At 52.4% G+C, this 13,946-nt stretch overlaps 1 pseudogene across 1 annotated transcript; it reads left to right on the forward strand.

Moving 5' to 3' along the window:
• Positions 1 to 2,990: 2,990 nt before the first annotated feature.
• On the forward strand, positions 2,991 to 7,314 carry LOC145340562 (heterogeneous nuclear ribonucleoprotein C-like; annotated as a pseudogene). Its single transcript, XR_013886259.1, has 4 exons — positions 2,991 to 3,142; positions 4,571 to 4,684; positions 4,928 to 5,051; positions 7,017 to 7,314. The product of XR_013886259.1 is annotated as a heterogeneous nuclear ribonucleoprotein C-like (transcript).
• Positions 7,315 to 13,946: the final 6,632 nt, after the last annotated feature.

Raw genomic sequence — 13,946 nt, forward strand, 5'->3', positions numbered from 1 at the left:
ACAGTGGTCTTATGTTAACGCTGCAATGAAGTTTCCGTAAAAATCCCCCGAGTTGCCACACTCCGGCACCTGTTCGGGTACACTGAGAGAGAATTTAACATGGCCAATCCACCTAACCAGCACATCTTTCGGACTGTGGGAGGAAACTGGAAGACCTGTTTACTGTTGAGGAAGTAAGAAGTCTCACAACACCAGGTTAAAGTCCAACCAATTTATTTGATAGTAAATGCCACTAGCTTTCGGAAACGGTGTTCCTTCGTCAGGTGTCTGGAAAGTTCCAGAAAGTTCAGAACTTTCCACACACTTGACGAAGGAACAGCGTTTTCCGAAAGCTTGTGGGTTTACTATCAAATAAACTGGTTGGACTTTAACCTGGTGTTGTGAGACTTCTTACTGTGTTTACCCCAGTCCAACGCCAGCATCTCCACATCATGACTACTGTTGAAAAAAGCATGGATGTCAGGGAACTTGGGGAGATAAATAGTGATGTCTTGAGGAGTGTACATATTATAGAGAAGGAGGTGCTGGAAGTCTTAAAGTGCATCAAGGTAGTTTAATCCCCAGGACCGAATGAAGTGTATCCCAGGACATTGTAGGAGGCTAGGGAGGAAATTGCGGGTCCCCCAGCCGAGATATTTGAATCATCAATAGTACAAGTGAGGTGCCTGAAGACTGGAGGGTGGCAAGTGTTGTGCCTTTGTTTGAAAAGGGCTGGGAACTACAGGCCAGTGAGCCTCACATCCATAGTGGATAAGTTTTTGGAAGGTATTTCGAGAGACAGGATTTACAGGCATTTAGAGACGCAAGGACTGATTAGGGACAGTCAGCATGGCTTTGTGAGTGGAAAATCATGCCCCTCAAATTTGATTAGAGTTTTTGAATGGGTAACCAAGAAGGTGGATGAGGGCAGTGCAGTTGATGTTGTCTACATGGACTTTAGCAAGCCCTTTGACAAGGTACCACATGATACGGTGTTGCATAAGATTAAATCTCACAGAATCCAGGGTGAGATATCTAAATGGACACAAAATTGGTTTCTTGACAGAAGCCAGAGGGTAGTTGTAGAAGGTTGTTTCCCAAACTGGAGGCCGGTGACCAGCGGTGTAACTTTGGGTCAGTGCTAGGTCCACTGCTATTTGTCATTTATATTAATGATTTGGATGAGAATATAGGGGGCTTAGTTAGTCAGTTTGCAGATGACACCAAGATTGGTGGCATAGTGGACTGTTAAGAAAGTTACCTCAAATTGCAATGGGATCTTGATCAATTGGGCCAGTGGGCTGACAAATGGCAGATGGAGTTTAATTTCGATAAATGTGAGGTGATGCATTTTGGTAGATCGAACCTGGGCAGGACTTACTCAGTTAATGGTAGGACGTTAGGGAGAGTTACGAAACGAAGAGATCTCGGGGTACAGATTATTAACTCCTTGAAAGTGGAGTCACAAGTGGACAGAGTGGTGAATAAGGCCAGAGTCCAGAGGGGTAATTGTTTCACATAGAGGGTGGTGAGTGTCTGGAACAAGCTGCCAGAAGAACAAAGAAAATTACAGCATAGGAATAGGCCCTTTGGTCCTCCAAACCTGCACCAACCATGCTGCCCGACTTAACTAAAACCCCCTATCCTCCCGGGACACATGTCCCTCTATTCCCGTTCTATTCATGTACTTGTCAAAGTCACTACCGTATCCGCTTCCACTACCTCTCCTGGCAATGAGTTCCAGGCACTCACTGCTCTCTATGTAAAAATCTGTCTCATACCTCTCCTTTAAACCTTGCCTCTCGCGCCTTAAACCTGTGCCCCCTAGTAGTTGACTCTTCCATCATGGGAAAAAGCTTCTGACTATCCACCCTGTCCATGCCCCTCATAATCTTGTAGACTTCTATCAGGTCTCCCCTCAACCTCTGTCGCTCCAGTGAGAACAAACCAAGTTTCTCCAGCCTCTCCTCATAGCTCATGTCTTCCATAGCAGGCAACATACTGATAAATCTTTTCTGTACCCTCTCCAAAGCCTCCACATCCTTCTGGTAGTATGGCGACCAGAATTGAACACGATATTCCAAGTGCAGCCCTAACTAAGGTTCTATAAAGCTGCAACATGACTTACCAATTGTAAACTCAGTACCCCGGCTGATGAAGACAAGCGTGCCGTATGCCTTCTTGACTACATTCTCCACCTGCATTGCCACGTTCAATGGCCTGTGTACCTGTACACTCAGATCCCTTTGCCTATCAATATTCTTAAGGGTTCTGCCATTTACTGTATATTTCCTATCTGTATTAGACCTTCCAAAATGCACTGCCTCACATTTGTCCGGATTAAACTCCATCTGCCACCTCTCCACCCAAGTCTCCAACTGATCTACATCTTGCTATGTCCCCTGATGGTCCTCATCGATATCTGAAGATCCACCAAACTTTGTGTTGTCCACAAACTTACTAATCAAACCAGTTACATTTTCCTCCAAATCATTCATTAGTAGTAGTAGAAGAGGGTACAATTTTGTCTTTAAAAAGCATTTAGATAGTTCTATGGGTATGATGGGTGTAGGGGGATATGGGCCTAATGAAGGATGGATATAGAGAGATATGGACCAAAGTGGGCAATTGGGATTAGCGTCGGGGTTGAAAAAAAAGGGTGGCACAGACAGTTGGGTTGAAGGGCCTGTTTTCATGCTGTAAACCTCTATGACTCACCCGGAGGAAACCCGCGCAGACACGGGGAGAACTTGCAGACTCCACACAGACAGTGACCCAAGCTGGGAATCGAACCCGGGGTCCCTGGTCCTGTGAGGCAGCAGTGCTAACCACTGTGCCACCGTGCCGCCCTATCGTAAGGGGCTGAGGACACAGTCTTGAGGAGGACTGTTTATTGTCATCACACCAGTTCATCAGATTCTCTACGTCTCGGGGGAGGAGGGGTGAGGAAGTGGTGTCACGGATGGGCTCCTCAAGGACCAGGCTAACTTGTGTTTCTTCTCTTGTTGCAGGATGTACCCTTACCCAAGCCGGGTGCCACCCCCTCTTCCCCGCCCCGTGACCATTGCCAAGCGCCCCCGTGTCACAGTCCCCGTGCCACGGAGAGGCAAAGGGAGCTTCAACACCAAGTCTGGGCAAAAGTCGGCGGCATCGGGAAAGCCAGGTATGGGCGTCGGAGGGTTAGCAGGGTCTCCGGAGCATTTCCAGAACTCGCACAGCTCCTAGATTGGGTTAGATACAGAGTAAAGCTCCCTCTACACTGTCCCCCCATCAAACACTCCCAGGACAGGTACAGCACGGGGTTAGATACAGAGTAAACATCCCTCTACACTGTCCCCCATCAGACACTCCCAGGACAGGTACAGCACGGTGTTAGATACAGAGTAAAGCTCCCTCTACACTGTCCCCCCATCAAACACTCCCAGGACAGGTACAGCACGGGGTTAGATACAGAGTAAAGCTCCCTCTACACTGTCCCCCCATCAAACACTCCCAGGACAGGTACAGCACGGGGTTAGATACAGAGTAAAGCTCCCTCTACACTGTCCCCCCATCAAACACTCCCAGGACAGGTACAGCACGGGGTTAGATACAGAGTAAAGCTCCCTCTACACTGTCCCCCCATCAAACACTCCCAGGACAGGTACAGCACGGGGTTAGATACAGAGTAAAGATCCCTCTACACTGTCCCCCCCATCAAACACTCCCAGGACAGGTACAGCATGGGGTTAGATACAGAGTAAAGCTCCCTCTACACTGTCCCCCTCATCAAACACTCCCAGGACAGGTACAGCACAGGGTTAGATACAGAGTAAAGCTCCCTCTACACTGTCCCCCCATCAAACACTCCCAGGACAGGTACAGCACGCGGTCAGATACAGAGTAAAGCTCCCTCTACACTGTCCCCCCCATCAAACACTCCCAGGACAGGTACAGCACGGGGTTAGATACAGAGTAAAGCTTCCTCTACACTGTCCCCGCATCAAACACTCCCAGGACAGGTACAGCACGGGGTTAGATACAGAGTAAAGCTCCCTCTACACTGTCCCCCCATCAAACACTCCCAGGACAGGTACAGCACGGTGTTAGATACAGCACGGGGTTAGATACAGAGTAAAGCTCCCTCTACACTGTCCCCCATCAAACACTCCCAGGACAGGTACAGCACGGGGTTAGATACAGAGTAAAGCTCCCTCTACGCTGTCCCCATCAAACACTCCCAGGACAGGTACAGCATGGGGTTAGATACAGAGTAAAGCTCCCTCTACACTGTCCCCCATCAAACACTCCCAGGACAGGTACAGCACGGGGTTAGATACAGAGTAAAGCTCCCTCTACGCTGTCCCCCATCAAACACTCCCAGGACAGGTACAGCACGGGGTTAGATACAGAGTAAAGATCCCTGTACACTGTCCCCATCAAACACTCCCAGGACAGGTACAGCACGGGGTTAGATACAGAGTAAAGCTCCCTCTACACTGTACCCCCATCGCGTAAGTTTAGGTGGATTGTTGGGTGTGTGGTTGTGGCTGTGTCTTATCCAGGTGCTCACTCTCACCCCGCTTTCTCATCGCTCTGACTCTCTCCCCAGTGAAAGCCAACGACCTGGCCACCATCAAGAAAGAGCTGACCTTGATTAAGAGCAAAGTGGACTCTCTCCTGGACAGTCTGGAGAAGATTGAGAAGGAACAATCCATCCAGACAGGTAAGTTAGTTCATCTGGACCTTTCCCTCCCACCTACTCTCCGTTCTGCACCCCTCTCTCCCTTCTTCCCCGCTCCCACGTGTGGATTCTCTCCCCTCTCCCTCTTACTGTTAACTCCATCCGTTTCTGACGGACCTTCCAGTGATGCACCTGGGACATCCTCCTATCCTTTCCCCTGACCCGTTCAGCCACTGTAGCAGCTTGGACTTTCCAGTCACCCCCTTGTCTTGTTGCTCCGGGTAGAGACGAAGAGTGACAAGACGGACGAGGGAGCAGCAGCAAGGCGGGGAGTGAGTCGAAGAAAGCCGAGAGCGAGGGGACTGGCGAGGAAGGCGACCCTCTGGAGGATGAAGAGGAGGAGCAGCAGGTACGAGCCAGCCCGGAGGGAGGGTACAGGGTGGTGGTCCTCGATCTCCAATCAGGGTGGGATGGGGCTAACACATTGGGGTGGGTAAGGAAGTCAGGTTTGGGCAGACTGCCAAGCCCCAGGGCCCAGGAACGACCATCGCAGAATCCCAGGGCTGAAATGGTCGCTATGAGAGGACACAGGTTTAAGGTGCTGGGAAGCAAGTACAGAGGAGATGTTAGGGGTAAGTTTTTCACTCAGAGGGTGGTGAGTGAGTGGAGTCGGCTGCCGTCAAGTGGTGGTAGAGGCGAACTCGCTGGGGTCTTTTAAGAGACTTCTGGATGAGTACATGGGATTTAATGGGATTGAGGGTTATAGATAGGCTTGGTAGAACATAGAACATTACAGCGTAGTACAGGCCCTTCGGCCCTCGATGTTGTGCCGACCAGTGGAACCAATCTAATGATTCTCTAACCTAAACTATTCCAATGTTATCCATATGCCTATCCACTGACCATTTGAACGCCCTTAAAGTTGGCGAGTCCACAACTGCTGCAGGCAGGGCATTCCACGCCCTTACTACCCTCTGAGTAAAGAACCTACCTCTGACATCCGTCCTATAATTACCACCCCTTAATTTAAAGCTATGTCCCCTCGTGTTAGCCATCACCATCCGAGGAAAAAGGCTCTCACTGTCCTCCCTATCTAACCCTCTGATCATCTTGTATGCCTCAATTAGGTCACCTCTTAACCTTCTTCTCTCTAATCAAAATAACCTCAAGTCCCTCAGCCTTTCCTCATAAGACCTTCCCACCATACCAGGCAACATCCTGGTAAACTCCTCTGCACCCTTGGGTAGAGATAAGGTCGGTGCAACTTGTGGGCCGAAGGGCCTGTTTGTGCTGTAGTTTTTCTATGTTCTAATCTAACCAGCTGAGCGAGTGGAAGGGATGTTGAACGGCCATTAACCTGGTTGCAAAACGAGAGATGTTGTTTAGGCAGTGAATTCCAACGCTTTGTGGCGAGGTTAGGCTTGGCAGGAATGCTCAAGAGGTGGTAATTGGAGGAATGCCAAGATCTCGGAGCCGCCTAGACTCGGAGGAGATTCCCAGGGTGGTGTGTGCCAACGAGGAGGAAAAGATAGCGGCACAATGGTTAGCACTGCTGCCTCACAGCGCCAGGGACCCGGGTTCGATTCTGACCTCGGGTGATTGTCTGTGTGGAGGTTGCATGTTCTTCCTGTGTCTGTGTGAGTTTCCTCTGGGTGCTCCGATTTCCACCCACACTGTGCTGGTTAGGTGCACTGGCCACATTAAGTTTGATTTGATTTCATTTATTATTATCACATGTATTAGCATTTGGTGAAAAGTATTGTTTCTTGCGTGCTGTACAGGCAAGCATACCGTCCGTAGAAAAGGATACGAGAGAATGCAGAATGTAGTGTACAGCCATAGCTAGGGTGTAGAGAAAGATCAACTTAATGCAAGGTTGGGCCCATTCAAAAGTCTGGTGGCAGCAGGGAAGAAGCTGTTCTTGAGTCGGTTGGTACATGACCTCAGACTTTTGTGTCTTTTTCCCAATGGAAGAGAGAATGTGTGGGGTCCTTAATTATGCTGGCTGCTTTTCCTGAGGCAGCAGGAAGTGTAGACAGAGTCAGTGGATGGGAGGCTGGTTTGCCTGATGGATTGGGCTACATTCATGACCTTTTGTAGTTCCTTGCATTCTTGGGCAGAGCAGGAGCCCGTACCGAGCTGTGATACAACCAGAAAGAATGCTTTCTATGACGCATCTGTAAAAGTTGGTGAGAGTCGTAGCGGACATGCCAAATTTCCTTAGTTTCCTGAGGAAAGTAGAGGCTGACTCGCCCCATAGTGTCTAAGGATGTACGGGTTAGGTGGATTGGAGTGTCCAAAAGACAGAACCCTCACTGTGCAGTGACTGACCTCTCTCTTTGTGTCTTCTCTCTCTCTCTGTCTCTCTCTGCAGTTGCGCGACAGCAAAGGGCGTAAGGATGAGGAGGAGGGCGAGGACGATGGCGGAGACGATGCCAATGGCCAGGATGACCACTAGACGAAGCGACCGACCACTAACGACCCCTCCCCTGCCCCCTCCTTTTAAACCCTCTTCCCTTCCCTCCCCAGCCCCTCCGATCTTTCCGTTGTTTGTCAGTTCTCGTTTTCTAAGCAACAAGGGGTGGGGGGGGGGGGGAATCGAAAAAAAAAAGGAAACCGCTTGACCGTTGGCTGAGCGTTTCAGAACAGGATTTTTATTCCGAATTTAAATGAAGCAATGGGGCGGAGGGGGAGGGGGGGGGGGGGGTGGTGGAGGTGCTGGGAGGAGCCTCTTGTTTTTCGCTCCCCCTCTCCCCCTCTGCCCAGCCCCACGCTCGGTCACTCCCTCAAACCCCTCGCCACTTCCCTGCCTTTCCACCCTGCCCCCCAATCCACAGCCGCAGAGAAAACGATCGCCGGGGGGGGGGTAGGTTTAATTCGGGGAAATTAGGTTGAAGGATATGACGAGAACTTGCTCCCCGCTAACCCCCCCCCCCCCCAACCCCCCACCCCACCACCGCCGCCTCCAACCCAACCCTCTCTCTCTCTCTCCCGCCCCTCACCATCAAACCCCCAGTCCCCGTTGCCTGCCATTACCGCCCCCCTCCCCCGCCCCCCCAGCCTCCGTTTTTGCTTTGAAGTTTCCTCCCTGCTTGACGCACTCAATTCTCGGACCGAGAGGTGCTGCTTTAATGTTTTGCTTTGGGGAGGGGAGTTTGTTTACTTGTGGGGTGGGTGGGTGGGTGGGTGGGTATGGGGGTGGGGGTGGGGTTGTAGGTTATGGCTACTTATTTTGGTACGTTTAAACAAGAGGCCAGAAATTTCCGCCGTGCGTACGCGCTCGTGCCCTATATCTCTCTCTGTCTTCTCTCTCTTTTCTTGTGGTTTTGCTTGGGGTTAGCCTTAGGGTGTTTTTTTTTTCTTTCTTCGCTCTTTTTTCTCCGATCCCAGGGCAGAGACGCAGACGAGGAGCTGAGGGTTTTAAGCTGCTCGGCTGCGCTGAGCGAGAGCGGTTCGAGCTGCAAGAGGAACGCCCCCCGCCCCCCCCCGCCCCTCCTCCTGCCCTTCTCTCCCTCCTCCACCCAGTTGGGGTTATTGAGAGAGGACTCCCCTGTCAACATGGTGGGACGCCGTCCTTATTGCTGCCCCCTTTTTCTTACCGATGTATCTCTCTTCACCACCCTCACCCCCAGCTCTTCGTTAGGTGGCCATCCAGCATCCACCCACCTGGCGTACTTTGCTCGATGGGGTATTGTGAGTGGGACTCCCCCCTCCCCCAGCTCGCTGGTGGAGTTGATGTAACACTCACTTTCCTCTTGCTCCTCTATTTTTCCCCTCCCCCACTTTCTGCCCTTGTTCTCTCCCCTCCAACCACCCTTTTTCCCCTCCCCCCTCCGTTTCCCCCTCCGTTTCTCCCTCCCTCGTTTCCCCCTCCGTTTCTCCCTCCCTCCGTTTCCCCCTCCGTTTCTCCCTCCCTCCGTTTCCCCCTCCCCCCCCTCCGTTTCCCCCCCTCCGTTTCCCCCCCCCCTCCTCCGTTTCCCCTCCCCTCCGTTTCCCCTCCCTCCGTTTCCCCCTCCCTCCGTTCCCCCTCCCTCCGTTTCCCCCTCCCTCCGTTTCCCCCTCCCTCCGTTTCCCCCTCCCTCCGTTTCCCCCTCCCTCCGTTTCCCCCCTCCCTCCGTTTCCCCCTCCCTCCGTTCCCCCTCCCTCCGTTTCCCCCTCCCTCCGTTTCCCCCTCCCTCCGTTTCCCCCTCCCTCCGTTTCCCCCTCCCTCCGTTTCCCCCTCCCTCCGTTTCCCCCTCCCTCCCGTTTCCCCCTCCCTCCGTTTCCCCTCCCTCCGTTTCCCCCTCCCCCCCACTCCGTTTCCCCCTCTCCCCTCCTCCCTCCGTTTCCCCTCTCCCCCCTCCCTCCGTTTCCCCCTCCCCCCTCCGTTTCCCCTCCCCCCTCCCTCCGTTTCCCCCTCCGTTTCCCTCCCTCCGTTTCCCTCCCTCCGCTTCCCCCTCCCTCCTTCCGCTTCCCTCCCTCCTTCCGCTTTCCCCTCTCCTTCCGCTTTCCCCTCCCTCCTTCCGTTTCCCCTCCCTCCTTCCGCTTTCCCCTCCCTCCTTCCGCTTTCCCTCCCTCCTTCCGTTTCCCCCTCCCTCCTTCCGTTTCCCCTCCCTCCTTCCGTTTCCCCCTCCCTCCTTCCGTTTCCCCTCCCTCCTTCCGTTTCCCCCTCCCTCCTTCCGTTTCCCCCTCCCTCCTTCCGTTTCCCCCTCCCTCCTTCCGTTTCCCCCTCCCTCCTTCCGTTTCCCCCTCCCTCCTTCCGTTTCCCCTCCCTCCTTCCGTTTCCCCTCCCTCCTTCCGTTTCCCCCTCCCTCCTTCCGTTTCCCCCTCCCTCCTTCCGTTTCCCCCTCCCTCCTTCCGTTTCCCCCTCCCTCCTTCCGTTTCCCCCTCCCTCCTTCCGTTTCCCCCTCCCTCCTTCCGTTTCCCCCCCTCCCTCCTTCCGTTTCCCCCTCCCTCCTTCCGTTTCCCCCTCCCTCCCTCCGCTTCCCCCTCCCTCCTCCGCTTCCCCCTCCCTCCTTCCGCTTCCCCCTCCCTCCTTCCGCTTCCCCCCTCCCTCCTTCCGCTTCCCCCTCCCTCCTTCCGTTTCCCCCTCCCTCCTTCCGCTTTCCCCTCCCTCCCTCCGCTTCCCCCTCCCTCCTTCCGCTTCCCCCTCCCTCCTTCCGCTTCCCCCTCCCTCCTTCCGCTTCCCCCTCCCTCCTTCCGTTTCCCCCTCCCTCCTTCCGCTTCCCCCTCCCTCTCTCCTTCCTCGTCTAATGTTTCCAGTTGTCCCACCGTGCGATGTGTAGTAGGTTTAAAAGCTTTGTCAAGGATATATGAATTCTGTACTTTGTTTTGTTTTAAGGCCTGTTTTAAGGGGGAGGGGGGAGTAGCCCAGGCTGTGTGAGGGTTGGGGTGGGGGGGGAGGGGAGGGGGCAGCAGAAAGCTGGACATGTGGGTTCGATGACAAGGCTGTGCTGGGCTGAAGGAGACCGGCAGTAGAAAGCAGCCTGTATGTTTTCTAGACTTCTTTCATACTGTATCAGTACTGTTGGGTTAATTAAACATTTGAAGAATATTAAACAAAAAAAAAACCACACACACACACAGGCTCGCCTCTTTACTCCCCATCCTGCGTTCGCAGCTGATCGCAGTTAGGAGAGGGAGGAAGGGAGAGAGAGAGAGAGGGTGGGGGAGAACGGGTTTAGAACATTACAGCGCAGTACAGGCCCTTCGGCCCTCGATGTTGTGCCGACCTCGATGGCTGGTACGGTAGCACAGTGGGTCAGCTGCTTCACAGCACCAGGGACCTGGCTTCAATTCCTGGCCTCGGGTCACTGTCTGTGTGGAGTTTGCACACTCTCCCCGTGTCTGCGTGGGTTTCCTCCGGGGTGCTCTGGTTTCCTCCCACAGTCCAAAGATGCGCGGGTTGGGTTGATTGGCCATGCTAAAATTGCCCCTTAGTGTTCAAGGTAGCGGAGGTGAGAGGGATTAGTGGGTAAATATGTAGGGATATGGGAGTAGGGCCTGGGTGGGATTGTGTTCGGTGTAGACTCGATGGGCCGAAGGGCCTCTTTCTGCACTGTCGGGTTCTATGATTCTATGACCTGTGAAGCCAATCTAAAGCCCATCTCACCTATACTATTCCAATATTATCCATATGTTTATCCAATGACCATTTAAATGTCCTTCATGTTGGCGAATCCACAACTGCTGCAGGCAGGGCATTCCACGCCCTTACTACCCTCTGAGTAAAGAACCTACCTCTGACATCCGTCCTATAATTACCACCCCTTAATTTAAAGCTATGTCCCCTCGTGTTAGCCATCACCATCCGAGGAAAAAGGCTCTCACTGTCCACCCTATCTAACCCTCTGATCATCTTGTATGCCTCAATTAGGTCACTTCTTATCCTTCTTCTCTCGAATCAAAATAACCTCAAGTCCCTCAGCCTTTCCTCATAAGACCTTCCCACCATACCAGGCAACATGCTGGTAAACCTCCTTTGCACCTTTTCCAATGCTTCCACATCTTTCCTATAAGGTTTATCAGTGGTCCACTTGGGCCTGGAGGTGTTGGGGATCACCGGTCTTTCACTGTCGATGCCTGAGGTAAGTTCCAGTCCCACATTTCTCCCCCTTCATTATCAGCCACCCTCCCTTCTCCGTCTCTCTCTCTCTCTCATTGGCCTCCCTCCCTCCCTCTTTCTCTCACTTTCCCCTGCTTCTCTGTCTCTTGCTGTCTCACACACTGTCCCTCCCCCATCTTGCTGTCCCCCTTTCTCTCTCACTGTCTTGCAATCCCTCTCTCTCACTGTCCCCCCTCTCCCTGAAAGTTTTAGATTGGCTAGGAGGGAGTTGAAGAGGGAATTAAGAAGGGCTAAAAGAGGACATGAGATGACTTTGGCTGATAGGATTAAGGAGAACCCTAAGGCGTTTTACAGGTATGTCAAGAACAGAAGGTTGGTTAGGGCAAGATTAGGGCCAGTTACAGACAGTAGAGGGAAGTTGTGTGTGGAACCGGAGGAGATTGGAGAGGCGTTGAACCAATATTTCTCTTCGGTGTTCACGCAAGGGGACATGAATGTAGCTGAGGAGGACACTGGGGTGCAGGGGTGTAAAATAGATAGTATTGCAGTTGATACGGGGGATGTGCTGGATATTTTAGAGGGTTTGAAAATAGATAAGTCCCCTGGTCCGGATGGGATTTACCCTAGGATTCTCTGGGAGGCAAGAGAGGTGATTGCGGAGCCTCTGGCTCTGATCTTCAGGTCGTCGTTGGTCTCTGGTATAGTACCGGAAGATTGGAGGACAGCAAATGTTGTCCCATTGTTTAAGAAGGGGAGAAGAGACTTCCCTGGGAATTATAGACCGGTGAGTCTTAATTCTGTGGTGGGTAAGGTTTTGGAAAGGATTATTAGAGACAGGATTTATAGTTATTTGGAGAGTAATGAATTGATTAGAGACAGTCAGCATGGTTTTGTAGTGGGTAGGTCGTGCCTTACTAACCTTATCAAGTTCTTTGAGAAAGTGACCAAAGAGGTGGATAGGGGTAAGGCAGTTGACGTGGTGTATATGGATTTTAGTAAGGCGTTTGATAAGGTTCACCATGGTAGGCTTCTGCAGAAAATGCAGATGTATGGGATTGGGGGTGATCTAGGTAATTGGATCAGGAATTGGCTAGCAGATAGGAGACAGAGGGTGGTGGTTGATGGTAAATATTCGTCATGGAGTTCGGTTACGAGTGGTGTGCCTCAGGGATCTGTTTTGGGGCCACTGCTGTTTGTAATTTTTATTAATGATCTGGATGAGGGTATAGTTGGGTGGATTAGTAAGTTTGCTGATGACACCAAAGTAGGAGGTGTGGTAGATTGTGAGGAAGGGTGTCATAGTTTGCAGGGTGACTTAGAAAGGTTGCAGAGCTGGGCCGCGAGGTGGCGGATGGAGTTTAATGTGGAGAAGTGTGAGGTAATTCATTTTGGTAGGAATAACAGATGTGTTGAGTATAGGGCTAACGGGAGGACTTTGAATAATGTGGGGGAGCAGAGGGATCTAGGTGTATGTGTACATAGATCCCTGAAAGTTGGGAATCAAGTAGATAAGGTTGTTAAGAAGGCATACGGTGTCTTGGCGCTTATTGGTAGGGGGATTGAATTTAGGAGTCGCAGCGTCATGATGCAACTGTACACAACTCTGGTGCGGCCGCACTTGGAGTATTGTGTGCAGTTCTGGTCCCCACATTACAGGAAGGATGTAGAGGATTTGGAGAGGGTGCAGAGGAGGTTTACCAGGATGTTGCCTGGTATGGAGGGGAGATCCTATGAGGAGAGACTGAGAGATTTGGGGTTGTTTTCGCTGGAAAGAAGGCGGCTAAGAGGGGATCTTATTGAAACATATAAGATGATTAGAGGTTTAGACAGGGTAGATAGTGATAGCCTTTTTCCTAGGATGGAGAAAGCTAGCACGAGGGGGCACGACTTTAAATTAAGGGGGGGTAGTTATAGGACTGATGTCAGGGGTAGGTTCTTTACCCAGAGGGTGGTGAGGGACTGGAATGCCCTGCCAGCTGCAGTTGTAAATGCGCCTAGTTTGGGGGCGTTTAAGAGATCTGTGGATAGGTTTATGGACGAAATGGGATTGGTTTAGATTAGTGGGTTAGTGTTGTTTTTTTTTAAAAGCTGGTCGGCGCAACATCGTGGGCCGAAGGGCCTGTTCTGCGCTGTAATGTTCTATGTTCTATGTTCTATGTCTCACTTACTCCCCCTTCTCTCTCTCACTGAACCCCCCCACCTCTCTCTCACTGTACCCCCCCACCCCTCTCTCACTGTCCCCCCACCTCTCTCTCACTGTACCCCCCACCTCTCTCTCACTGTACCCCCCCACCTCTCTCTCACTGTACCCCCCCACCTCTCTCTCACTGTCCCCCCCCACCCCTCTCTCTCTCACTGTCCCCCCCACCTCTCTCTCACTGTACCCCCCCCACCTGTCTCTCACTGTACCCCCCCACCTCTCTCTCACTGTACCCCCCCACCTCTCTCTCACTGTACCCCCCCACCTCTCTCTCACTGTACCCCCCCACCTCTCTCTCACTGTACCCCCCCACCTCTCTCTCACTGTACCCCCCCACCTCTCTCTCACTGTACCCCCCCACCTCTCTCTCACTGTACCCCCCCACCTCTCTCTCACTGTACCCCCCCACCTCTCTCTCACTGTACCCCTCCACCTCTCTCTCACTGTACCCCCCCACCTCTCTCTCACTGTACCCCCCCACCTCTCTCTCACTGTACCCCCCCACCTCTCTCTCACTGTACCCCCCCACCTCTCTCTCACTGTACCCCCCCACCTCTCTC

The sequence above is a fragment of the Carcharhinus amblyrhynchos genome, unplaced genomic scaffold (genome assembly GCF_965287045.1).
Source record: "Carcharhinus amblyrhynchos unplaced genomic scaffold, sCarAmb.v2.hapA chromosome_1151, whole genome shotgun sequence".
NCBI classification, from domain to species: Eukaryota; Metazoa; Chordata; class Chondrichthyes; order Carcharhiniformes; family Carcharhinidae; genus Carcharhinus; species Carcharhinus amblyrhynchos.